This window comes from Sarcophilus harrisii, chromosome 4 (genome assembly GCF_902635505.1).
Source record: "Sarcophilus harrisii chromosome 4, mSarHar1.11, whole genome shotgun sequence".
Taxonomy (NCBI): Eukaryota; Metazoa; Chordata; class Mammalia; order Dasyuromorphia; family Dasyuridae; genus Sarcophilus; species Sarcophilus harrisii.
In genome coordinates this window covers 349561183-349586833 of record NC_045429.1, presented here as the reverse complement: position 1 = coordinate 349586833, position 25651 = coordinate 349561183, and the positions used below count along the sequence as shown (strand labels likewise).

At 42.0% G+C, this 25651-nt stretch overlaps 4 non-coding genes across 4 annotated transcripts; all 4 read right to left on the bottom strand.

The window, feature by feature from the left end:
- Positions 1-2676: 2676 nt before the first annotated feature.
- Positions 2677-2892, bottom strand: LOC116419160. The gene has a single exon (XR_004229423.1). It is a non-coding gene; the product is annotated as a small nucleolar RNA U3 (small nucleolar RNA).
- Positions 2893-5524: 2632 nt separating this feature from the next.
- Positions 5525-5736, bottom strand: LOC116419161. The gene has a single exon (XR_004229424.1). It is a non-coding gene; the product is annotated as a small nucleolar RNA U3 (small nucleolar RNA).
- A 2068-nt stretch (positions 5737-7804) lies between these two features.
- Positions 7805-8013, bottom strand: LOC116419157. Its single transcript, XR_004229422.1, has one exon. It is a non-coding gene; the product is annotated as a small nucleolar RNA U3 (small nucleolar RNA).
- Positions 8014-10656: 2643 nt separating this feature from the next.
- LOC111720999 lies at positions 10657-10872 on the bottom strand. The gene has a single exon (XR_002770387.2). It is a non-coding gene; the product is annotated as a small nucleolar RNA U3 (small nucleolar RNA).
- Between the last annotated feature and the right edge of the window lie 14779 nt (positions 10873-25651).

Sequence of the window (25651 nt, the reverse complement as noted above, 5' to 3'; positions counted from 1 at the left end):
CATGGCAGACATGGCAAAGGTTGGATCTGGTGCTGGATGCTGGCAGTGGTCGGGAGTTACTGAATGTTCTTGACTAGGAAGCAGCAGGGGCTTGGTCTACCAGCTGGAGCCAGGTGGGGAGGCAGCGACCTTGCTTCCCCTGGGTACTTGTCCACAATGGGGGAGGGCAATGGTGGGTAACCCCTGGGACTCTCAGTGGATTGCACACAATGTAGACCCACTGTTCCTGCTGTTGGTTTGATTGGCAGTGAAGGGGAGGAAGAGGGAATAAGAACTGGGGGAGGGGAGAGGGAAGGACCCAGATGCCGGTTTCCCTTATCATTCTCTAAAAGGCCTGAGAAGATGGAATGTAAGTGGTTGCAGGGAAGGGAGGGAGAGACTCAATAGAAGATGAGGAGATAGTACAAGAGTCAACAAGGATGAAAAAAATAACACAGGAAGTTAAATACTATTGTTCCAGTCACTCTAGAAAAGGGACCATATTCCCCTGTGAGGAGTCAAAGATGACACTTCAGCGGTAATTTTTGCCACTTTATAAATGGTGGTCTTCTCCACAGTGAAAAGAAAGTTTTGGTCATGTTGATTTAAGATGTCTACTGGTAAATTGGAGATGGGAGATAAGAAGAAAGGTTTGACTTGGATAAACATATTTTAGGATTATTTGTATGGAAACAATTAAATTCATGGGAATTGAAATCATGCAGTCAAATAAAACAGAGGGAAAATAGAAGACCCAGAATAATAGGTTGGAAGAGACCCAGGAGGGATTAGAGTCCCTAAAAACTGGAACAAGGAGAAGAAAGTAAATGATAAGAGTGTGAAGAGCTGCAGAGTAGTCAGGAAAGATGAGGTTTAAGGAAAGACCATTCATTGTAACTTTGGCGAGAGCAGTTTCATTGAATGATGAGGTTGGAAGTCAGACACTGGAGATTCAAGAAACGTGAAAGTATGAGAAGCGGGGGCCTTCTTCAGGATTTTAGCTACAAAAAGGCAAGAGACAAATGCATCGACAGTCACTGGGGAGAGAAGGATTAAGTGAGGGTTTGTTGTGGAGATGGGACACTGAGACATATTTGTAGGCAACAAAGAAGCAGCAGGAAAGATTGAAAAGAAGTAGGGAGTGAGAGAAGAAGGAAGGAAACAGGGGTTGGGGATGCTGGATATTACAGACATTCTCCCTGTCCCCCGCCTACCCCTCCCCCAGAGTAGGGATGAGACAAGGACAGGAGAATTTAGAGAAACAGGGCAAGATTTGTATGAGTGCTGATAGCCAGTAAAGACAATCAAGCCAAGGAAACCGTATACACCATGACTCCATTAAGATCAATGAAAGGAACCTTGACACAACCTCGATACAAAGAATCAACCGAAAAGGCTGAGAAGTGGGTTTGTCCTTAGAGGTGAGGAGGTTCTAGGGAAACCAATGTTTTGGAACCCCAATGAGGAGAGAAAACTCTAGGAAGAAGTAACAGATGGTCACCAGCTGTGGTTACTGTACAAAGCTCTCTTCCAGGAAAGAGTAGAATGATCAATGCTGGCAATCATCTGATCTTATTATTCTCCCTATTGTCCCTGATGTTCTTAGAGCGCTGCCAGATTAAGATTCCCTTTCCATCGATACGTAGTCTTGTCAATTTTCATCTCCTGAATCTTAATTAGTTTCCCATTCTGCTTCTGAATACATTCTGTTTGGTCCTCAGAGCCACAGAAATCTGTGGAGGGAAGGAAATGTGTTTTGTAGTAAAACTTTCAATCTTTTTGGTCCAGACCTTTCTTAGGACAACAGATTTAAGTTATATCCACCCTAACTTTTGTCTAGATAAGCTCACCCCCCCACCTGCCACACATACACACACACTAACACATACAGACACACACACAGCCCCCTAAGTGTGGTTCATTAGAATGGACCCAAAAGAAACTAACGGCTTTATGAGTCAACAGAAAATGTTGAAATCAAAGACTGAAAAAATAGAAGCAAATGTTAGGTATCTGAGCAACTGGCCTGACAAATGGATGAAGGTGAAGAATCGAAGATTTCATAGACTCTCTCTGAATATGACCAAATGTAATACACACAAGTGCAAATGTCTCATATTGAGAAATCTTTAAAAGATTGTTCTGATCCCTTAGAATTAGAATCCAAAATGGAAAGAGGCAAAAATAACGTCCATTGAAACCATGAAATGAAAAATAAGGAAGATAGAGGAGAGATACAGGGAAGAACGAGACAGAATTAAGGGGAGGAGAAGAAAGAGGGAAGAGGAGGAACTGAGAGAAGGCAATGGAAGGAGAGAAGTGTTATTCTGAAAGAATAGTGGGGCTGGGGGTTGATGGCAGAGATTGGGGGCAGTATAAAAACCAGTCATATCCAATATAAAATTATACTGATTTTGATATTTATTAGTTTGTTTAAAAATAAAGTTTGCTGCTATTTTGAGGGGTTTTTTTCAAACCTAGTTACCAAAGAAGCTAAATTTCTCCTAGAATACTTTTCATTTTGCCCAAAAAACTAACTAGCGAATTGACACCTTCTGAAATCTTAAGGTATGTGAATTGCCTGACCAATCTCCTGATAATCTGTCCACTAGTTTGGGGGTTTTTTGAGAAGCAAAGTTCTAGGACAAGGGAACTCAGTCATATCTAACTTTCCAACATGAGTGGTCAAGGAGGGTTTTCACTAGCCTGGCGATCCCTTCCTCTCACCCAACCTGGAAGGAAGCATCAATCATCAATGGCAAGTGACAGCTGCTGAGAAGCAGCACCACAAGCCGGCTTCTCACGCCTGAGAAGAGAACGCTCCAACTCCTCGTGGTTATCTCCATGATACACTTTCAGCCACAATTTCTTAGTCGGGATACTATGAAAATGATCCCCTGAAAGTATAGTCTTAGCTCCCAAGCACCACGCCACCCCTCGATCTCTCGCCAGCCCACGGTCCTTCTACCATGGTCGCCTTGCACCTCCCCGCCTCCCCCACAGTCATCACGCAGCCTCCCCGGCCCACACCATGGGCCGCTTTCAGCCCCCTGCCCGATACAATGCGGGCTTTGCACCCAAGTTCCCCACCTGAGAACCCTCCTCTGAGCCCTGCCAGCCAGACTCCTGCTCATTAGCATAGTCCTCACACCTTGAGGAGTTGATCAGATCACATGGAAAGCACCTGGGAAGCACCCACCTGCCCATGCCTTGTTAGCACTTCTTGGGTGGGGCAGCACATGAGGTCCCTTCTGGGTCAGCACTTGGAGCTCAGGGGAAGTTATAGAGCACAGAGAGAGCTCCACCCCCCCAGCCCCCATCTCCACACCTGGCCTCTGTACCTGACAATCTTCCCTTCTGCCAAGGGAAAGTGCTGAGCATCAGTGACCAACAAAGAGAAGCTGGGGTTCCTCCCGACTCGGAAAATGGGGAAAGTTCTCTCGTACATGCTGCTCTTGGGCTCAGCCAAGTGTGGGAGCTTGGGGTCCCCAGAGGCAAGATGAACCAAGAGGGAGAGGATTCCCAGGGGATGGGGAGGGGAGCTGCAAGTGCTGCACAGGGTGCAATTTGGTGACTGTAAGTCAGGGCTAAGCTTGTTTGGGGCTGAGGGTAGAGTGCAAGGGGGGGGGAAGGGGGCCATGTGTCATCATGCAGAGAGGGAGGCTGAGCCAGGCTTAGTGAGCTCATGGCAGACATGGCAAAGGTCGGATCTGGTGCTGGATGCTGGCGGTGGTTGAGAGTTCCTGAATGTTCTGGACCAGGGAGAAAGCAGGGGCTGGGTCTGCTAGCTGAGTCGATGGGAGGCAGGCGACCTGTTCACTGGCAATTTGTCCACAATGGGGGAGGGCAATGGTGGGCAACCTCTTGCAAAATCAGTGGGTGAGATGGATTGCACACAACGGAGGCCCACTTTTCCTGCTTTTGGTGGCAATTGGTAATGGACTGGAGGAATAGGGAATAAGAACTAGAGCAGGGAGGGAGCCAGATGCCATTTTCCCATTTCTGTCTATCAAGGCTCTGAGAAGATGGAATGTAAGTGATTGGAGGGAAAGGCTGAGCAAATGGTGAGGAGACAGCAGGAGAGAAAACAGAGGAAAGAAGAGACAGGAAATGGAAATGGATTCTTGGTCTAGTCCCACTGGGTGAGGAGCGAAGTATCTGGCAGCTTGAGGGTAGAATTGGCAAAGCTGAAGAGATTGGATTTCCCAGTGAGGGAGTGAGGAGTCAAAGGGGACACTTAAGTGTATGATCTTGCTCCCTGGAGGATCTGTACCAGCCTGAGTCCTTGATCTTGGGAGAGGAGTAAAGAGGCAGCAACCCACGTGGATGGTCAAACATAGAGTCTGTTTATTTCAAATTCCCTCGGCCTTCAACACCTTCGTACAATTACATCACTAGAGCACACTGTACATGTGCTGACTCTAAGTAACTTGCTATTATTATGGAGTTGCCTCTTTGCTGCAAGTATCTCTGCCTCAAGGAGAACACAGGTTGTCACGCCCCCCCCCACTCCCACCTTTTCAGGAAGGCTGAGACCCCCCCAAGGGGAGGTAAGAGCCCAACCAGACATTGTCAGCAATTTCCCTGGGGGCTGAAAGGTCTTATACCTCACCCAGACTTCCCCCACTGTCTGTGGCCCTTTACACTGAAGTGGTGATTTTGTGTGTCTTTTAAAATGTTGGTCTTCTCAACTGTCAAAAGAAAGTTTTGGTCATGGGGATTTAAGATGTCTACTGGTAAATTGGATATGGGACATTGGGGGGGAATAGTTTGGAACAGATAAGTCAATTCTAAAATTATCTCTCTAGAGATGGTCGTTAAATTCATTAAATAGGATAGAGAGAAAACAGAAGATCCAGAACAAGAGGTTGGGAGAGAATCAAGAGAGAGCAGAGTCCCTACAAATTTGAGCTAGGAGAAGTAATAAGTTGAAGAGAACAATTGGTAGTGAGTGTGAAGAGCTGCAGAGGGGTCAAGAAGCATGAGGTTTCAGAAAAGAACATTCTGTGTAACTTTGAAAAGAGCAGTTTCGTTGATTGATGAGACTGGAAGCCAGCAAAGGCAAGTGAAAAATGGGATGACAGTCACCGGGGACAGAAGGATTGAGGGAGGGATTTTTCAGGAGGAGAGCCACTGAGATCTATTTGTAGGCAACAAAGAAGCAGCTAGAAGATGGGGAAGATTGAAAAGAGGCAGGGAGTGAGAAAGCAGCATGGAAACGGAGTTTAGCCTTGCAGGATAGGACAGACATGTCCCCCCAAGGAAGGGCGGGCTGTGACAAGGACATGGGAAGTGAGAGAAAAAGGGGCAGATTTGCATGAGTGTCTGAGTAAAGACCAGAGAGGAAGGGAAACAGTGTAGGCTGTGACTCTATAGTCGAGAGATAATAAACCAGAGTTACTTATTTGGGGATACCTTGAGCTTCCCCTCCTTTATAAACCCATTATTCATTCATTAGTAAATTATTCTCCAGAGAAGAAAAGAAAAGTTCAGGAAAGCAAATTGTCAATATCTAACTCCTTTGACAATGAATCAGTAAGGAGGAGCCATCAGCCTGCGTTCCTCTCTCTCACCCAACCCGAAGGAAGGGAAGTTAAATTATCGGGCCCAGGTGTGACAGCTGAGAAGCAGCACCACAAGCCGGCTTCACGCTCAGAAGAGAACGCCCAGCTCCTCCGTGGTTACCTCTGGTGCTACACTTTGCAGCCACACCCCTCTAGTCATACCAGGTGAAATGATCCCTGAAAGTATAGTCTTAACTCCCAGCCCCACGCCGCTCCGACCCCTAAAGACTGGAGCAAGGAGAAGAGAGTGACAGAGTGTGAAGAGCTGCAGAGAGGTCAGGAAAGATGAGGTTTAAGGAAAGACCATTCATTGTAACTTTGGAAAGAGAAGTTTCGTTGAATGATGAGGTTGGAAGCCAGACACTAGAGAGTTGATAAACATGAAGGTATAAGAAGTAGGGACCTTTTTCAGGATTTTAGTCAGAAAAAAGCAAGAAACAAATGCACCGACAGTCACTAGGGAGAGAAGGATTAAGTGAGGGTTTGTTGTGGAGATGAGACACTGAGACATATTTGTAGGCAACAAAGAAGCAGCGGGAAAGTTTGAAAAGAAGTAGGGGGTGAGAGAAGCAGGGAGGAAACAGGGGTTAGTGATGCTGGATATTACAGACATTCTCCCCACCCCCCCTCCCTCCAGAGTAGGGATGAGACAAGGACAGGAGAATTTAGAGAAACAGGGCAAGATTTGTATGAGTGCTGATAGCCAGTAAAGACAATCAAGCCAAGGAAACCGTATACACCATGACTCCATTAAGATCAATGAACCTTTGACAATAACCCTCGATACAAAGAATCAACCGAAAAGGCTGAGAAGTGGGTCGTCTCAGAGGTGAGAGGAGGTTCTAGGGAAACCAATGTTTTAGAATCCAAATGAGGAGAGAAAACTCTAGGAAGAAGTAACAGATGGTCACCAGCTGTGGTTACTGTACAAAGCTCTCTTCCAGGAAAGAGTAGAATGATCATCAAAGGCAACTCGTCTGATCTTTCTTATTCTCCCTATTCTCCCTGATGTTCTTAGAGTTGCTGCCAGATTAAGAGATTCCTTCCATCAGCTTGTGTCTTGTCACTATCTCCCTGAACCTTAAATAGTTTCCCATTCTGCTTCTGAATACATTCTGTTTGGTCCTCAGAGCCACAGAAATCTGTGGAGGGAAGGAAATGTGTTTTGTAGTAAAACTTTCAATCTTTTTGGTCCAGACCTTTCTTAGGATAAGAGATTTAAGTTGCAATCCACCCTAACTTTTGTCTAGATAAGATCATTGACCTTCCCAAAATGGAAGGAAGGGTCAGCTTACCTGGACTGGCATCTGGTACCCCCCACCTGCCACACATACACACACACATACACACACACACACACACACATACAGACACACACACAGCCCCCTAACTGTGGTTCATTAGAATGGACCCAAAAGAAACTAACGGCTTTATGAGTCAACAGAAAATGTTGAAATCAAAGACTGAAAAAATAGAATCAAATGTTAGCTATCTGAAAGCAACTGGCCTGACAAATGGATGAAGGTGAAGAAATCAAAGATTTCATGTAAACTTTCTGAATGCCATGACCAAATGCATATACACAAGTGTAAATATCTCATATTGAGAAATCTTAAAAAGAAGATTGTTTTAATCCATTAAAATTAGAACCCGAAATGGAAAGAGGCAAAAATAAAGTCCACCAAAACCATGAAATGAAAACTAAGGAAGATAGAGGAGAAATAAAGGGAAGAAAGACAGAATGAAGGGGAGGAGAAGAAAGAGGGAAGAAGTGAGAGAAGGCAATGGAAGGAGAGAAGTGTTATTCTGAAAGAATAATGGGGCTGGGGATTGATGGCATAGATTGGGGCAGAGAAAACCAGTCATATCCAATATAAAATTATAATAAGTTTGACCTTTGTTATTTTGTTTAAAAAAAAACACTTGCTGCTATTTTGAGGGTTTTTTTAAAAAACCTAATTTCCAAAGAAGCTAAATTTCTCTTAGAATACCTTTCATTTTTGCCCATCTAAGAAGCATTACATATAAGGAATAAGAATACCTCTAAATAAAAGAAAAAATGAAAAAAGGAAACTAATGAGTTGACACCTTCTGAAGTGAATTGTCTGACCATCTCTTGAGAACCTATTCACACAACCAAGGTCTGATTTCCTTGATTATAAACCTGTCATGAAAATGCATTTCTTGAGAAAAAAAGCAAAGTTTCAGAGCAAGGTAACTCAGTCACGTCTAACTTTCCAACACAAGTTAGTAAAGGAGGAGCCACTCAGCCTGTGTTCCCTTCCTCTCACCCAACCTGAAGGGAGGGAAGAACGATCATCAATGGCAAGTGACAGCTGCTGAGAAGCAGCACCACAAGCTGGCTTCACGCTCAGAAGGGAACGCCCAGCCTCCCGGTTACCTGTGCTACACTTTCAGCTCCACCTCCCTAGTCACATACTATAGAAAATGATCCCGAAAGTAGTGTCTTAGCTCCCCCAGACCCACGCCGCCTCTAACCCTGCCAGGCCCACGGTCCCCACTCATGGTCACTTGCACCTCCTGCTCCCCCACAAGTCACCCGGCCCCTCCTCGGTCCCCACCATGGGCCGCTTTCAGCCCCTGCTCCGGGATCCAAAGGGCAACGGCACCCAAGTTCCCCCACCTGGGAGACCCCTCTCTGAGCCCTCCCAGCCAGACTCCTGCTCATTAGCATAGTCCTCACACCTTGAGGAGTTGATCAGATCACATGGAAAGCACCTGGAAGCACCCACTCTGCCCACGGCCTTGTTAGCACTGGGTGCCAGCATTGGCTGAGTGTCCCTTCTGGGTCAGGCACCCTGAGCTCAGGGGAAGAGCAGAGTTACACAGAGTGACCCTCCTCCCCAGCCTCCCCATGTCCACACTTCCGGCCTCTGTCTCCCGACAAGCCCTTCTGCCAAGGGAAAGTGCTGAGCATCAGTGACCAACAAAGAGAAGCTGGGGTTCCTCCCGACTCGGAAAATGGGGAAAGTTCTCTCGTACATGCTGCTCTTGGGCTCAGCCAGTGTGGGAGCTTAGGGTCCCCAAAGGCAAGATGGAATCCAGAGGGAGAAGATTTCAGGGGATGGGGAGGGGGAGCTGTGTGCAAAGACACAGGGGGTACAGTTTGGTGACCAGGAAGCTCAGGCTGGGAGATTGTTTGGGGCTGAGGGTAGAGTGCAAGGGGGGGGGAAGGGGGCCATGTGTCATCATGCAGAGAGGGAGGCTGAGCCAGGCTTAGTGAGCTCATGGCAGACATGGCAAAGGTCGGATCTGGTGCTGGATGCTGGCGGTGGTTGAGAGTTCCTGAATGTTCTGGACCAGGGAGAAAGCAGGGGCTGGGTCTGCCAGCTGGAGTCAGATGGGGAGGCAGCGACCTTGCTCCCACTGGGCACTTGTCCACAATGGGGGAGGGCAATGGTGGGCAACCTCTTGCAAAATCAGTGGGTGAGATGGATTGCACACAACGGAGGCCCACTTTTCCTGCTTTTGGTGGCAATTGGTAATGGACTGGAGGAATAGAATAAAGAACTGTTATGGGAGAGGGAGCCAGGAGTTTCTCCCCATTTCTGTCTAATACACCTGAGAAGATGGAATGTAAGTGATTGAGGAAAGGCTGGCAAATGGTGAGAGAGACAGCAGGTGAGAGAAAAACAGAGGAAAAAGAAGAGAAAGGGAAATGGAACATTCTTGGTCTAGTCCCACTGGGTGAGGAGCCATATTCGGCAGCTTTCTGAGGGTAGAATTGGCAAAGCTGGAGAAGAGATTGGATTTCTGTGTGAGGGAGTGAGGAGTCAAAGGGGACACTTAAGTGTATGATCTTGCTCCCTGGAGGATCTGTACCAGCCTGAGTCCTTGATCTTGGGAGAGGAGTAAAGAGGCAGCAACCCACGTGGATGGTCAAACATAGAGTCTGTTTATTTCAACCCTCAATTTCAACACCTTTGTACAATTACATCACTAGAGCAAACTGTGCATGTGCTGACTCTAAGTAACTTGCTATTATTATGGAGTTGCCCTCGGTTGCAAGTATTCTGCCTGGGTGAGAACACAGGTTGTCACGCCCCCCCCCACTCCCACCTTTTCAGGAAGGCTGAGACGCCCCCAAGGGGAGGTAAGAGCCCAACCAGACATTGTCAGCAAGTTCCCTGGGGGCTGAAAGGTCTTATACCTCACCCAGACTTCCCCCCACTGTCTGTGGCCCTTTACACTGAAGTGGTGATTTTGTGTGTCTTTTAAAATGTTGGTCTTCTCAACTGTCAAAAGAAAGTTTTGGTCATGGGGATTTAAGATGTCTACTGGTAAATTGGATATGGGACATTGGGGGGGAATAGTTTGGAACAGATAAGTCAATTCTAAAATTATCTCTCTAGAGATGGTCGTTAAATTCATTAAATAGGATAGAGAGAAAATGAAGATTCAGAATGAGTTGGGAGAGAATCAAGAGAGAGCAGAGTCCCTACAAATTTGAGCTAGGAGAAGTAATAAGTTGAAGAGAACAATTGGTAGTGAGTGTGAAGAGCTGCAGAGGGGTCAAGAAGCATGAGGTTTCAGAAAAGAACATTCTGTGTAACTTTGAAAAGAGCAGTTTCGTTGATTGATGAGACTGGAAGCCAGCAAAGGCAAGTAAAAAATGGGATGACAGTCATCGGGGACAGAAGGATTGAGGGAGGGATTTTTCAGGAGGAGAGCCACTGAGATCTATTTGTAGGCAACAAAGAAGCAGCTAGAAGATGGGGAAGATTGAAAAGAGGCAGGGAGTGAGAAAGCAGCATGGAAACGGAGTTTAGCCTTGCTGGATAGGACAGACATGTCCCCCCAAGGAAGGGCGGGCTGTGACAAGGACATGGGAAGTGAGAGAAAAAGGGGCAGATTTGCATGAGTGTCTGAGTAAAGACCAGAGAGGAAGGGAAACAGTGTAGGCTGTGACTCCCATAGTCGAGAGCACAACCAGAAGAGTTATTTATTTGGGGATACCTTGAGCTCCCCTCCTTTATAAACTCCATTATCTTCATTCATTGAAAGTAATCATTCTCCAGAGAAGAAAGAAAAAGTTTCAGGGAAAAGCAACTTAATAATATCTAACTTTTTGACACGAATCAGTAAGGGAGGAGCCACTCAGCCTGCGTTCCCTTCCTCTCACCCAACCCGAAGGAAGGGAAGAACGATCATCAATGGCAAGTGACAGCTGCTGAGAAGCAGTTAACCACGTTTGCTTCACGCCTGAAGAGAACGCTCCAGCTCCTCCTCGTGGTTACCTCCGTGCTACACTTTCAGCCACAATTCTCTAGTCTCATACTATAGAAATGATCCCTGAAAGTATAGTCTTATCTCCTAGATTCACGCCGCTCCCACCCCTGCCAGGCCCACGGCTCTTCTACTCATGGTCACTTCCTGCACCTCCCCGCCTCCCCCACAAGTCACCCGGCCCCTCCTCGGTCCCCACCATGGGCCGCTTTCAGCCCCTGCTCCGGGATACAATGGCACCCAGCACCCAAGTTCCCCCACCTGGGAGACCCCTCTCTGAGCCCTCCCAGCCAGACTCCTGCTCATTAGCATAGTCCTCACACCTTGAGGAGTTGATGAGATCACATGGAAAGCACCTGGGAAGCACCCACTCTGCCCATGGCCTTTGTTAGCACTTGGGTGGGCAGCTGGCTGAGGTCCTTCTGTCAGGCACCTCTTGGAGCCTGGGGGAAGAGAGCAGAGCACAGAGTGAGTTTCCTTCCCCCGGCCCCCATCTCCACACCTGGCCTCTGTCCCTGACAAGCTTCCCTTCTGGCAAGGGAAAGTGCTGAGCATCAGTGACCAACGGAGAGAAGCCGGGATCCCTCCCGACTGGGAACATGTGGAAAGGTCTCTCCTAGATGCTGCCCTTGGGCTCAGCCAGTGCGGGAGCTTGGGGTCCCCAGAGGCAAGATGGAATCCAGAGGGAGAGGATTCCAGGGGTTGGGGAGGGGGAGCCGTGTGCAAAGACACAGGGGGTGCAGTTTGATGACCAGGAAGCTCAGACTGGGAGCTTGTTTGGGGCTGAGGGTAGAGGGCGGGGGGGCGGAGGGGTCTGTGTGTCATCATGCAGAGAAGGAGGCTGAGACAGCCTTGGTGGTGAGGTCACAAGCAGAAGTTATGGCAAAGGCTGATCTGGTGCTGGATGCTGGCAGTGGTCGGGAGTTACTGAATGTTCTTGACCAGGGAGCAAGCAGGGGCTGGGTCTGCCAGCTGGAGTCAGGTGGGGAGGCAGTGACTTTGCTTCTCCTGGGTACTTGTCCACAGTGGGGGAGGGCAATGTTGGCAACCCCTGGGACTATCAGTAGAATAATCACTGACCTAGGTGGCACCAGGCAGTGCCCGGAAGGGGGAGGAAGGTATAGGCAAGAGGAGGGTTTTAAGGTGGGGCCCAAATATCATTCTGCCCTAACTCCTTGGCAAAGACCTGAGGAGATGCAGTGGGTTTTGGGGATGGGAGGAGTAAGGGTGCAGGTGGGGAGTTATATGGAGAAGTGGAGGAACTAGGGGAAGGAAAAAGGAGCCCATCATCTTTAAATCAAGGTGAATGAAAGGATGAGTGAGATCAAACCTTTACCATCCCGCAAGACTGGTCTGTCAGTGGAGGGAATTTATCATATCCTCAGTGGGCCCCAGCTCCTTGACACTCTCCTAGATGTATTTATTCTGGCCAATTCTTTGCCTAGCCCCTTCTGCTGGTGCATGTTCCTCTCAAATACCAGCCTAAGAGGCAAGGTACCCAGTCTGAATTTGATTCTTTTCTCCCTGTCCTGACCTTGGAGATTAAATATTAGTAGGCAATTAATATTTTTGTTTTTATCAATTAACTTTGCTCATTATTTTCTCTTCCTTCTTCCTATATTTTTTCAGTTAAGAGTGTTATTATTCCTTATATGTAATCATTCTCTGGGAGGGATAGATGAAAGGTATTCTGGGAGAAATTTTAGTATTGTAAAAAAAAAAAACCACACAAAATAGCAGCCCACTTTAATTTTAAAAAATAATTAAAAGAAGCTAAGCCAACATGGCAGAGAGGAATCAAAACATTGCCTGAGTTCTCCCCAGGTTTCCTCAGAATCCATGCTAGGTCAAGCTTCTGAATGGATTTTGAAGTGACAGAACCCACAAACGTTCTGCGTGTAATAATTTTCCAGCTTAAAATATCCTGGAAGAACTTCAGGAAAGCTCTGTCTCATTGGGAAGAGGGAATACAGCCCAATACAGGCAAAGCAGGGAGAAGTGCCAAGCAGGGAGGCCCAGCAGGGAATCTAGCAGGAGGCTTAGTCAGGATAAAGCTGTGTTGGCTACTCGGTCCTGGTTCAGAAGGCCAGTGGATCAGCAGGCCAGTTCTGAGACCTCCAACTACAGAAGACAAATTGTGAGTCTCTGAACACTAGCATAACAGGTGAGACTTGGCCAGGTCCACCCAGAGCAGTGTGAAAGCTTGCAGCATTACCAGCCCAGCAGTGAGAGGCCCATGAGCCCTGAGAAAAAAGCATTTCTCCCATAGCCTAAGGGCAGAGCTAAACTTTTAAAAATGAGCAAAAAATGCATAAAGAGCTCTGATCATAGAAAGCTACTACAGAGACTGAGAAGATCCTAACACAAACCCAGAAGAGGATAGCAAAGAAAAAATTACTTCAGGTGAAGCCTCAAAGAGGAATATGACTGGACTCCAGCTCAAAAGACTCTCTTGGAAGAGTTCAAAAAGGACTTTAAAAGAGAGAGAGAAGAAACAAAAGGGAAAGAAATGAGTACTATGCAAGTGAAGTATGAAAGTTTGGGGAAAAGAGCCAACAGATTAGAAAAGGAAACAGACATTGACGGAAGAAAAGAACTCTTTAAAAATAAATTTGCCAAAATGGGAAAAGAAAATAACTTTTGGAAAAATAGAATTGGTGAAGTGGAAAAAGAGAATAGCTCCTTAAAAAATAGAATTAGCAAAATGAATAAAACAAGTCCTTTAAAAGTACAGTTGTCCAAATGCAAAAGCAGGTATTAAAAAAAAAAAGCTAACTGAAGAAAATAATTCACTAAAAATTAGAATTGGACAAATAAAAGTGAACATCTCAATGAGGCATCAAGAATCAGTCAAACAAAACCAAAATGACGAAAACTTAGGAGAAAATGTAAAACATCTCATTAGAAAAATAACTGAGATTCAGGAGCGACGTCTAAGGAAAGCTATGATGAAAAAAAGAATCTGGAGAATATCTTTCAAGAAACCATCAAGAAAAAACTTCCCTGAAATCCTAGAAGCTGAGAGTAAAATAGTCATTGAAAGAATCCACCAATCACCTACTGAAAAGATACCAAAATGAAAATTTTAAGAAATAATGTAGCTAAATTCCAGAATTATCAGGTCAAAGAGAAAATATTGTAAACTGCCAGCCATAAAGGAATAATACAAATATTGAGGAGTCACAATCAGGATTATCCAGGACCTAGCAGTTTTCACAGTAAGGGATTGAAGGACCTGGAATATGATATTTCAGAAGAGCTTGTAGTCCACTCAAAAATCCACTCCCCAGCAAAACTAAGTATTATCTTTCAGGGGAAAAGGTAAACATTCAATGAAATAGGGGCTTTTCTATCATTTGTGATGCAAAGACCAGAGGTAAATTAGGAGAACAAGGAATGGCCTACCTCTCAGAACTGTGGAGAAGGAAGGAATTTATGACCAAAGAAGGGCTACAGAACATTATGAAATGCAAAATGAATAATTTTGATTATATTAAATTTAAAAGGTTCTGTACTAACAAAACCAATGCATCCAAGATTAGAAGGGAAGCAGAAAACTGGGGGAAATTTTTTACATGCAGTGTTTCTGAAAAAGGCGCCATTTCCAAAATATGTAGAGAATTGACTCAAATTTTTAAGAATATAAGCCATTTTCCATTTGATAAGCAGTCAAAGATTATGAACAGACAATTTTCAACTGAAGAAATTAAAGCCATTTCTAGTCATATGACAAAATGCTTTAAATCACTACTGATTAGAGGAATGCAAGTGAAGACAACTCAAAGGTACCACATTACATCTCTCAGATTGGTTAAGATGACAGGAAAAGATAATGATAAATGTTGGAGGGGATGTGGGAAAACTGGGGATATTAATACATTGTTGGTGGAGTTGTGAACTGATTCAACCATTCTGGAAAGCACTTTGGAACTAAACCCAAAGGGCTATCAAACTCTGCATACCCTTTGATCTTTCAGTGTCTCTACTGGGTCTGTATCCAAAAGAGATCATAAAAAAGGGAAAAGGATCCACATGTGCAAAAATGTTTGTAGCAGCCTTTAAGTAGTGGCAAGGGACTAGAAATTGAGTGGATGCTCATCAGTTGGGGAATGGCTGAATGAATTATGGTATATGAATGTTAAGGAATAATATTGTTCTACAAGAAATGTACAGCAGGTTGATTTCATAAAACCCTAGAGAGGCTTATATGAACTGATGCTAAATGAAGTGAGTAGAATCAAGAAAACATTGTACATGGCAACAGCTAGATTATGTGATGATCAATTCTGTTGGAATTGGTTCTTTTCAACAATGAGATGATGAAGGGCAATTCCAATACACTTGTGATAGTGAGAGCCATTTGCCTTCAGAGAGAGGACTATGGGTACTGAATGTGGATCACAACATAATATTTTCATCTTTCTTGTTGTTTGTTTGCTTATAGTTTTCTTTCTCATTTTTCTTCCTTTTATTTGATTTTTTGTGCAGCATGATAAATGTAAAATTATGTTTAGAAGAATTACACATGTTTAACTTATATTGGATTACTTGTTATATGTGATGGGGAGATGGAGGAAGGGAAAAATTTAAAAGACAAAAGTTTTACAGGGATGAATCTTGAAAACTATCTGTATGTATTTTGAAAAATAAAAAAAATATTCTTTAAAAAGAAGAAAAGACTAGAACTAAACAGAAATGTGATTACCAAATGGAAGACTAAATCACATTTCTGTGATTACCAAATGGAAGACTAAAAAGAAGCATAAGAAGGTATAAAAGAAAAAAACCCTTATGTTTTTAAACTTAAAATCTTTGTATCCCTACTTAGGAAGATGATACATGTATGTAACTCTTGAGAACTATATCATTGTCAGTTAGTTAGAAACGTTAAAGGGTACAGCTATAAGTTTACTTTAATGTGCTGATATAAAAAAGAAATTTGGTGTGGAAAAGGGATTGTACTGGGAGACAAGGAAAAGGGAAATAAAGTGGGAGAAATTACATAACATGAAAAGGCCTAAAAGTCATATTACAGTTGAGAGAATGACAGGAGGGAGATGATTATTGTTTGAACCTTAATCTTATCAGATTTGGCCCAAAGAAGCAATAACATACTTACTTTGTTATAGAATTTTGTCTCAAGCTATAGCTCAAGCTATAGGTAAGAGGGGAAAGAGGAAAGGAAATGGGAAGACTGATAGAAGGGGGCAGAAGTAGAAGGGGAAAGGGATAAAAAGGATGGCTGAAAAAAGAAAAGGTAGATTGAGGGAGATAGTGGTCAGAATCAAAACACTGGTGAGGAGGTAAAGGCTGAAAAGAGAAAGAAAAGTATAACTTGGGGAAAACTGGAAGCTATGAAATACAGTTAGTCATTTTAATTGTGAATGTGAATGAGATGAACACTCCCACAAAATAGAAATGGATAGCAGAGTGGATTAAAAGTCAGAATCCTACAACATGTTTTTTTAAGAAACATTTTAAGCAGAGAGATACATACAGAGAAAATGTAAAAGATTGGAGCAGAATAATTATACTTCAAATTGAGTAAAGAATCAAAACAAAATTTAGAAAAAAAAAAGTTAGCGATCCTGATTGCAAAAGCAAAAATAAATATGATTAAAAGAGATAAGGAAGCAAGCTATATCTTGATCAAGAGTACAATAACATATATGTTCCAAATAGTACAGTATCCAAATTCTTAGAGGAGAAGTTAAGAGAACTGCAAGAAGAAATAGCAAAACTATATTATAAGGGGATCTCAACCTCCCTCTGTCAGTGAGATAAATCAATTCAACATCAAAATAAATAAGAAATTAAGGAAGTAAATAGAATTTTAGAAAAATTAGATATGATAGACCTTTGGAAAAAATTGAATGGGGATAAAAAGGAATATAGCCATTAATGAACTCCCTATGAAAAAATCTTCAGGGCTACATGTCTTTACAAGTGAATTCTACCAGACATTGAAAGAACAATTAATTCCAATATTATATAAATGATTTGAAAAAAATCCTGCCAAATTCTTTTTATGGAACAACTATAGTGCTGATTCCTAAACCAGGAAGGGCCAGAAAATTATAGACCAATTTCCCTAATGAATATTGATGCAAAAATCTTAAATAAAATATTAGCAAAGAGATTACAGAAACTTATCCATTTATACCAGGAATATAGAGTAGGTTCAATATTAGGAAAACTATCAGCATAACTGACAATATCAATAATCACACTAATAAATAATGCAATTATATCAATAGATGCATAAAAACATTTGACAAAATACAACACTCATTTTTATTAAAAATACTAGAAAGCATAGAAAAATGGAATATATATTTTTAAAATGATAAGTGGCATCTATTAAAAAAAACCCCACTAATATGGATTATATGAAATGGAAATAAACCAGAAGTATTCCCAATAAGATCAGGAGTGAAATAAGATTGCCCGTCATCACCACTACTATTCAATATTGTTCTAAAAATGTTAACATTAGCAATAAGGGAAGAAAAAGAAATGGAAGGAGTTAGAGTAGGTAATGAGGAAACAAATTTATCACTCATTGCAGATGATATGAGGGTATATTAGAGAATCAACTAAAAACTACTAGAAGCAATTAACAACTTTAGCAAAGTTACAGATTATAAAATAAACCCATACAAATCATCGGCTGTCCAGCAGCAAGAGAGAAAAAGAGAAATCCTATTTAAAATATCTGTAGATAATATAAATTACTTGGGAGTCTGCCTGCCAAGAGAAAGCCAGGACCTATATGAACACAACTGCAAAACACTTTTCACACAATTAAAGTTAGATCTAAACAATTGGAAGAATATCAAGTGCTCATGGGTAGGACAAACCAGAACAATTTTACCTAAACTAATCTAATTATTCAATGCCATGCCAACAAAACGGCCAAAAAAATTGCTTTATAGAAGCTAGAAAAAATAATAAAATGCATCTGGAAGAAAAAAAGATAAAAAACTTCAAGGGAATTAATGAAAAAAAATTGGCCTACCTGTATAGATATAAAATCATATTATAAAGCAGTGTTCATCAAAACCATTTGGTACTGGCTAAAAAATAGAGTAGTGGATCAGTGAAATAGGTTAATTCACCAGTGGAATAAGATAGTCAACAACTATCTTAATCTTGTGTTTGATAAACCCAAACCTAGATTCTGGGATAAGAACTCACTATTTGACAAAAATTGTTGGGAAAATTGGAAATTAGAATGGCAAAAACTAAGCACTGACCAACACCTAAAACTCTACACCAAGATAAAGTTGATGGGTTTATAATTTAGACATAAAGGGTGATACCATAAGCAAATCAGAAGAACAAGGGATAGTCTACCTCTCAGATCTGTGGGAAAGGGAGGTTAAGGCCAAAATAGAAGGTGAGAACATAATAAACTGCAAAATGCATAATTTTCATTAAGTTAAATTTTAAAAATTTTACACAAACAAAACAAGTGCAGCCAAGATGAAAAGAGAGACAGAAAGCTGAGGGATGAAATTTACATACAGAATTTCTGATAAAGGCCTCATCTCTAAACTATATAAATATATGTGTATATATATAATATATATATAATTTATACTATAAGCCATTCCCCAATTGATAAGTGGTCAAAGGATATGAACAGATAATTTTCAGATGAAAAAGTTAAAACCATATCTAGTCATAAGAAAAATGTTCAAAAGCACTATTGATTAGAAAAATGCAAATTAAGACAACTCTGAGGTACGACTTCACCTCTCAGATTGGCTAAAATGATAGGAAAAGTAAATGATAAGTATTGGAGAGGATATGGGAAAACTGGGACATGAATACATGTTTAGCAGAGTTGTGAACTGAACCAACCATTCTGGAGAGCAATTTGAACTATGCTCAAAGAGTCAACAAACTGTGCATACACTTTGATCCAGCAGTGTCTACAGGGTCTGTATTCTAAAGAGATTATTAAAAAAAAAAAAAAAAAAGGAAAAGGACCCACATATACAAAAATGTTTGTAGCAGCCCTTTTAATAGTGGCAAGTAACTAGAAATTGCTGTATATCTGAATGGCTAGATAAGTTATGGTATATGAATGCAATGAAATATAATTATACTATAAGAAATCATTAACAAGATGATTTCAGAAAAGCCTGGAAAGACTAACATGAACTGATACTGAGAGAAGGAAATAGAACCAAGAGAATAATGTACACAGCAACAAGATTATGTGATGATCAACTGTGATGAACTTGGCTCTTTTCAACAATGGGGTGATTCGAGGCAATTCTAATAGACTTGTGATGGAGAGAGTCACCTGCATCTAGAAAAAAAACTATAGTGACAGAACGAGTATCAATGCATAGTATTTTGAACTTTTTATTGTTGTTGTTTCTTTGCTTGTTTTTTTTTTTCTTTCTCATTTTTTTGGTTCTATTTTTTCCTGGGCAACATGACAAATGTGGAAATATGTTTAGAAGAATTGCACATGTTTAACTTATTGTTTGCTGTATGGAGGTGAGGAGGGAGGGAGAAAAATTTGGAACACAAGGTTTTGCAAAGGTGAATGTTGAAAACTATTTAACGTATATTTGGAAACATAAAAAGCTATTATAATAACAATTTTAAAATGGAAATGAGTGTAATTTTATTTTGGATATGACTGGTCTTTATCCTAACCCCCTTTCTGCCATCAACCTCAATCCTATTGTTCTTTCAGAATAAAACTTTTCTCCTTCCATTGTCCCCTCTCATTCCCTCCTCTTCCCTCATTCTTCTCCTCCTCTTTGGTCTGTCCCTTTCTTTCCTTTATTTGTTTCTCTCCATCTTCCTTGATTTTGAAAGTTTTCATTTCAGTGGATTCTATTTCTTCCTATTTCCAGTCTGGCCTCTAATTCTAAGGGATTAGAGCAATTTTCTTTTAAGATTTCCCAAATTGACTTCCAGCCAAGATGGCAGAGAGGACACACACATCTATTTAAGCTCCGTCTTTGCTCTCAGAATACTTTATGTCATGACAAGGCCTTGGGATTAATTGCTTGACTGAAAAATACCACAAATAATTACCAACAGAAGATAGCCTTGAAATTCACCGGAAAAGGTCTGTTTTTGCTTGCAGGCAGGGATGGTCAGATTGGGCAGGTAGTGAGAGTACTGCAGGCTGCCCACACTGAGCAGACTGAAGCGGGGTGGGGTGTGATTTCATCTCTTTCTGGAGGGAGAACTTTACCATATTGTGGCTACTTTGCCCTGGCAGCAAGCCAGGCAAAGATCAGCAGAGAAGCTATAAATACAGGGGGTAAAGACCATAACCTCAAAAAGCTAGGGTCTCTCAGAACCTGGCCACACCCACCAGGAGTGTCTCAGCACATTCTCAGAATCTCAGAGCACAGATACAACACAGCCATTTCTGTCCTGCTCCTGGCTGGCTCACTGCTGCCCCTGCAGTCTATAGAGGAAGCTCAGTAATACCATCCAGCTCCTCCCCCCCCCCCCCCCCCCAAAAAAAAAGCAGACTGCATTTGTTTTTGTTTTTGTTTTGTTTTTTTTTGTTGTTGTTGTTAATTCATTTTCCTTGATTCTTCTTTTTGACAAAATGAGCAAAAAATTTAAATGGGCTCTAACTACTGATAGCTTCTATATGGATAGAGAGCAGACTTTAAACCCTGAGGAGACTAAAAACAGACTGTCTCCAGATGAATCCCCAAAGGGGGATATGATTTGATCCTCAACACACAAGACTCTCATAGAAGAAATTTAAAAGGCTCTCACAAGAGAGCTAGAAAAAATGGGAAAAGGAAAGGGAAGCTTGGCAAGAGGATCTGGATAAGTCATCCCACTCATTTAAAGATAGAGTGGATAAAGAAATCACATCCTTGAAAAACAGAATTAGTGAATTGGAAAAAGTAAACAACTCCAAGGAAAACAGAATTAATGAATTGGAAAAAGAAAATAGCTCTCTAAAAATAAAATTGGTGAAATGGGAAAAAAAATTCCATAGAACAAAACAACTCACTTAAAAATTCAATTGGATAATTAGAAAAAGATATTAAAATTTGAGTGAAGAAAATAATTCATTAAAAATCAGAATTGAACAAATGGAATTGAATAACTTGAGGAAACAACAAGAATCAGTCAAGCAAAACCAAAAAAATGAAACAATGGAAAAAATGTCAAATACCTTTCTGGGAAAACAACAGACTTGAAAAATAGATCTAGGAGAGATAATGTGAGAATTATTGGACTTCCTGAAAACTATGATGAAAAAAAGAGCCTAGACACTATTTTCCAGGAAAGTATCAAAGAGAACTGCCCAGATGTTATAGAAACAGAGGGTAAAATAGACATTGAAACAATTCATTGATCACCTACTGAAAGGGACCCTAAAATAAAAACTTCAAGAAATATAGTGGCTAAATTCCAGAACTATCAGATGAAGGAAAAAATACTACAAGCTGCTAGAAAAAATCAATTCAAATATAGAGGAGCCACAATAAGGATTACTCAGGATCTAGCAGCATCCACATTAAAGGATCGAAGGGTCTAGAATCTGATATTCCAAAAGGCTAAGGAACTTGGTATACAGCCAAAAATAACTTACCCAGCCAAAATGAGCATTTTTTTTCCAGGGAAGAAGATGGACATTCAATGAAATAGGTGAATTTCATCTATTTCTTATGAAAAAAAACAGAACTAAACAAAAAGTTTGATCTCCAAATATAGGACTCAAGAGAAACCTAAAAAGGCAAAAAGAAATCTTGGGAAGTATATAAAGTTATAGTTATAAAGATATATAAAGAACACATGTATAATTTGTTCTAGAGACTAGAGGTGGAAAAGAAATTGTACCAGAAAAAGGGTAAAGTGGGGGTACTACATCTCACAAAGAGGCAAAGGAAATCTATTATATCTGAGAGAAAGAATGGAGGGGGATGAACATAATGTGTATCTCATCAGAATTGGCTTAAAGAGAAAAATATTAGACATATTTGATTTATGGTGAAACTTCTCCCATCTCATTGAAAAGTGGGAGGGGAAAAGTGAAAAGGGGAGGAGTAAGCTAAGTTGAAGGGAATACAGAAATTGTGAGGAAAGGGGGTAAGATGGGGGGGAACTCTAAGGTGGGGGGAGGGATACTAAAAAGGGAGGGCTGTGAGAAGCAAGTTTAATACTGGGGAGGGCAATGGGGGGAAGAAAATGAGAAAAGCATAAGCAGGGGTTAACAAGATGGCAAGTAATACAGAATTGGTAATTTTAACCATAAATGTGAATGGGCTAAAGAGAAAGCAGTTAGCAGACTGGATTAGAAGCCAGAATGCTACAATATGTTATTTACAGGAAACATACTTGAAGTGATACATACAGAGTAAAGGTAAAAAGTTGAAGCAGAATCTACTATGCTTCAGGTGAAGTAAAAAAAACAAGGGTAGCCATCCTCATCTCAGATCAAGCAAAAGCAAAAATTGATCAAATTAAAAGAGATAAGAAAAGGCACTATATCTTGCTAAAGGGTAGCATAAATAATGAAACAATATCAATATTAATCAAATATGCACCAAAGGTGTAGCATTTAAATTCTTAAAAGAGAAATTAAGAGAGCTGCAAGAAGAAATAGATAGCAAAACTATAATAGTGGGAGATCTCAACCATGCACTCTCAGAATTAGATAAATCAAACCACAAAATAAATAAGAAAGAAGTCAAAGAGAAAAATAGAATACTAGAAAAGTTAGATATGATAGATTTTTGGAGAAAACTAAATGGAGACAGAAAGGAGTACACTTTCTTCTCAGCAGTTCATGGAACCTATACAAAAATTAACCACATATTAGGAGATAAAAACCTCAAACTCAAATGCAGTAAGGCAGAAATAGTATCGTTATCAGACCATAATGCAATGAAAATTACATTTAATAAAAAGTCAGGGGGAAATAGACCAAAAAACAATTGGAAACTAAATAATCTCATATTAAAGAATGATTGGGTGAAACAGCAAATCATAGCCATAATTAATAACTTCACCAAAGAAAATGACAATAATGAGACATCAAAATGAGTGGGATGCAGCCAAAGTGGTAATAAGGGGAGATGTAATATCTCTAGTGGTCTACTTGCATAAAATAGAGAAAGAGAAGGTGAATGAATTGGGTTTGCAACTAAAAATGCTGGAAAAGGAACGAATTAAAAGCCCCCAATCAAATAATAAACTTGAAATTCTAAAAATAAAGGGAGAGATCAATAAAATTGAAAGTAAAAAAACTATTGAATTAATTAATAAAACTAAGAGTTGATTCTATGAAAAAAACCAACAAAATATACAAACCCTTAGTAAATCTGGTTTTAAAAAAAAGAAAATCAAACTGTACTCGTAAAATGAAAAGGGAGAACTTGTCACTAATGAAGAAGAAGTTAGAGCAATAATTAGGAGTTACTTGGCCCAACTTTATGCCAATAAATTGGTAATAAATTGCACAGGGTTGCAAAGGGCAATGGCACCCAAGTTCCACCAACTGGAAGACCTCTATCTGAGTCCTCCCAGCCAGACTCCTCCTCATTAGCATAGTCCATACACCTTGAGGAGGTGATGAGTTCCCATGGAAAGCACTTTGGAATCATCCACTCTTCCCATGGCCTTTGTTAGCATCTGGGTGGGGGGACCATCAATCAATGGGGTGGCATTTGCTGAGTGTCCCTCCTGGGTCAGTCACTTTGTGGAACTCAGGTGGAAGAGCAGAGCACAGAGTGACCTTCTCCCCTCCAGCCCCCATCTCTACACCTGGCCTCTGTCCCTGACAAGCTTCCCTTCTGCCAAGGGAAAGTGCTGAGCATCGGTGACCAGTGGAGAGAAGACAAGATCCCTCCCGACTGAGAAAATGGGGAAAGTTCTCTTGTAGATGCTGCCCTTGGTCTCAGCCAGTGTGGGAGCTTGGGGTCCCCAGAGGTAAGATGGAATCCAGAGGGAGAGGATTCCAGGAGATGGGGAGGGGGAGCCGTGTGCAAAGGCACAGGGGGGTGCAGTTTGGTGAGCAGGAAGCTCAGGCTGGGAGCTTGTTTGGGGCTGAGGGTAGAGTGCAGGGGGGAAGGGGGATTGTGTTATCATGCAGAGAAGGAGGCTGAGCCAGCCTCGGTGAGGTCATGGCAGACATGGCAAAGGTTGGATCTGATACTGGATGCTGGCAGTGGTTGGGAGTTACTGAATGTTTTTGACCAGGGAGCAAGCAGGGGCTGGGTTTGCCATGTGGAGCCAGGTTGGGAAGCAGCGACTTTGCTTCCCCTGGGTACTTGTCCACAATGAGGGAGAGCAATGGTGGGCAACCCCTGGGACTATCAGTGGCTGAGATGGATTGCCCACAGCATAGGCCCACTTTTCCTACTGTTGGTGGCAACTGGTAATGAACTGGAGGAAGAGGGAATAAGAACTAGAGGGGGGAAGGACCCAGATGCCCTTTTCCCATTTCTCTCTGTCAAAGCTCTGAGAAGATGGAATGTAAGTGATTGGAGGGAAAGGCTGGGCAAATGGTGAGGAGACAGCAGGAGAAAAAACAGAGGAAAAGAAGAGACAGGAAATGGAACACTCTTGGTCTAGTCCCACTGGCTGAGGAGCCATATTTGGCAGCTCTCTGAGGGTAGAATTGGCAAAGCTTGAGAAGAGATTGGATTTCTGTGTGGGGGAGTAAGAAGTCAAAGGTGACACTTAAGTGTATGATCCAGACTTGCTCCCCGGAGGATCTGTACCAGCCTGAGTCCTTGATCTTGGGAGAGGAGTAAAGAGGCAGGAACCCACGTGGATGGTCAAATATAGAGTCCGTTTATTTCACATTCCCTTGGCCTTCAACACCTTCATACAATTACATCATTAGAGCACACTGCGCATGTAAGCACCTTGCTATTATTATGGAGTTACCTCTTTGCCGCAAGTACCTCTGCCTTAAGGAGAACACAAGTTGTCACGCCCCCCCCACCTCCACCCCACCTTTTCCAGAAGGCTGAGACGCCCCCAAGGGGAGGTAAGAGCCCAACCAGACATTGTCAGCAGGTTCCCTGTGGGCTGAAGGGTCTTCTACCTCATCCAGACTTCCCCCCACTGTCTGTGGCCCTTTACACTGAAGTGGTAATTTTGTGTGACTTTGAAAATAGTGGTCCTCTCAACTATCAAAAGAAAGTTTTGGTCATGGGGATTTAAGATGTCTACTGGTAAATTGGAGATGGGAGATTGGGAGGGAAATAGTTTGGATCAGATGAGTCCATTCAAAAATTATCTCTCTAGCGATGGTCGTTCAATAAATAGGATAGAGAGAAAACAGAAGATTTAGAACAAGAGGTTGGAAGAGAATCAGAAGAGAGCAGAGTCCCTACAAACTCATGTTAGGAGAAGTAACAAGTTGAAGAGAACAATTGATACAGTGTGAAGAGCTGCCCAGAGATTTCAGAAAAGACCATTCCCTGTAACTTTGGAAAGAGCAGTTTAGTTGAACTATGAGACTGACTGGAAGCCAGCCAGTAGAGAGTTGAGCAAAATGAAGGGAGCAGAGGACTTCAGCCAGCAAAGGCAAGAGAGAAAAGGGATGACAGTCCCTGGGGACAGGATTGAGAGAGGGATTTTTCAGGAAAGACATTGAGACTTATTTGTAGACAAGAAAGACAACTAGAAGACAGGGAAGATTGAAAACAGGCAGGGAGTGAGAGAAGCAGCAAGGAAACAGGGCTTAGCCTTGCTGGATAGAACAGACATGTCCCCCTCCCCCCCCCCAAGGAAGAGTGGGCTGTGACAAGGACATGGGAAGTGAGAGAAAAAAGGGGCAGATTTGCATGAATGTCTGAGTAATGACCAGAGAGGCAAAGAAGAGTGTAGACTGTTGACTCCCA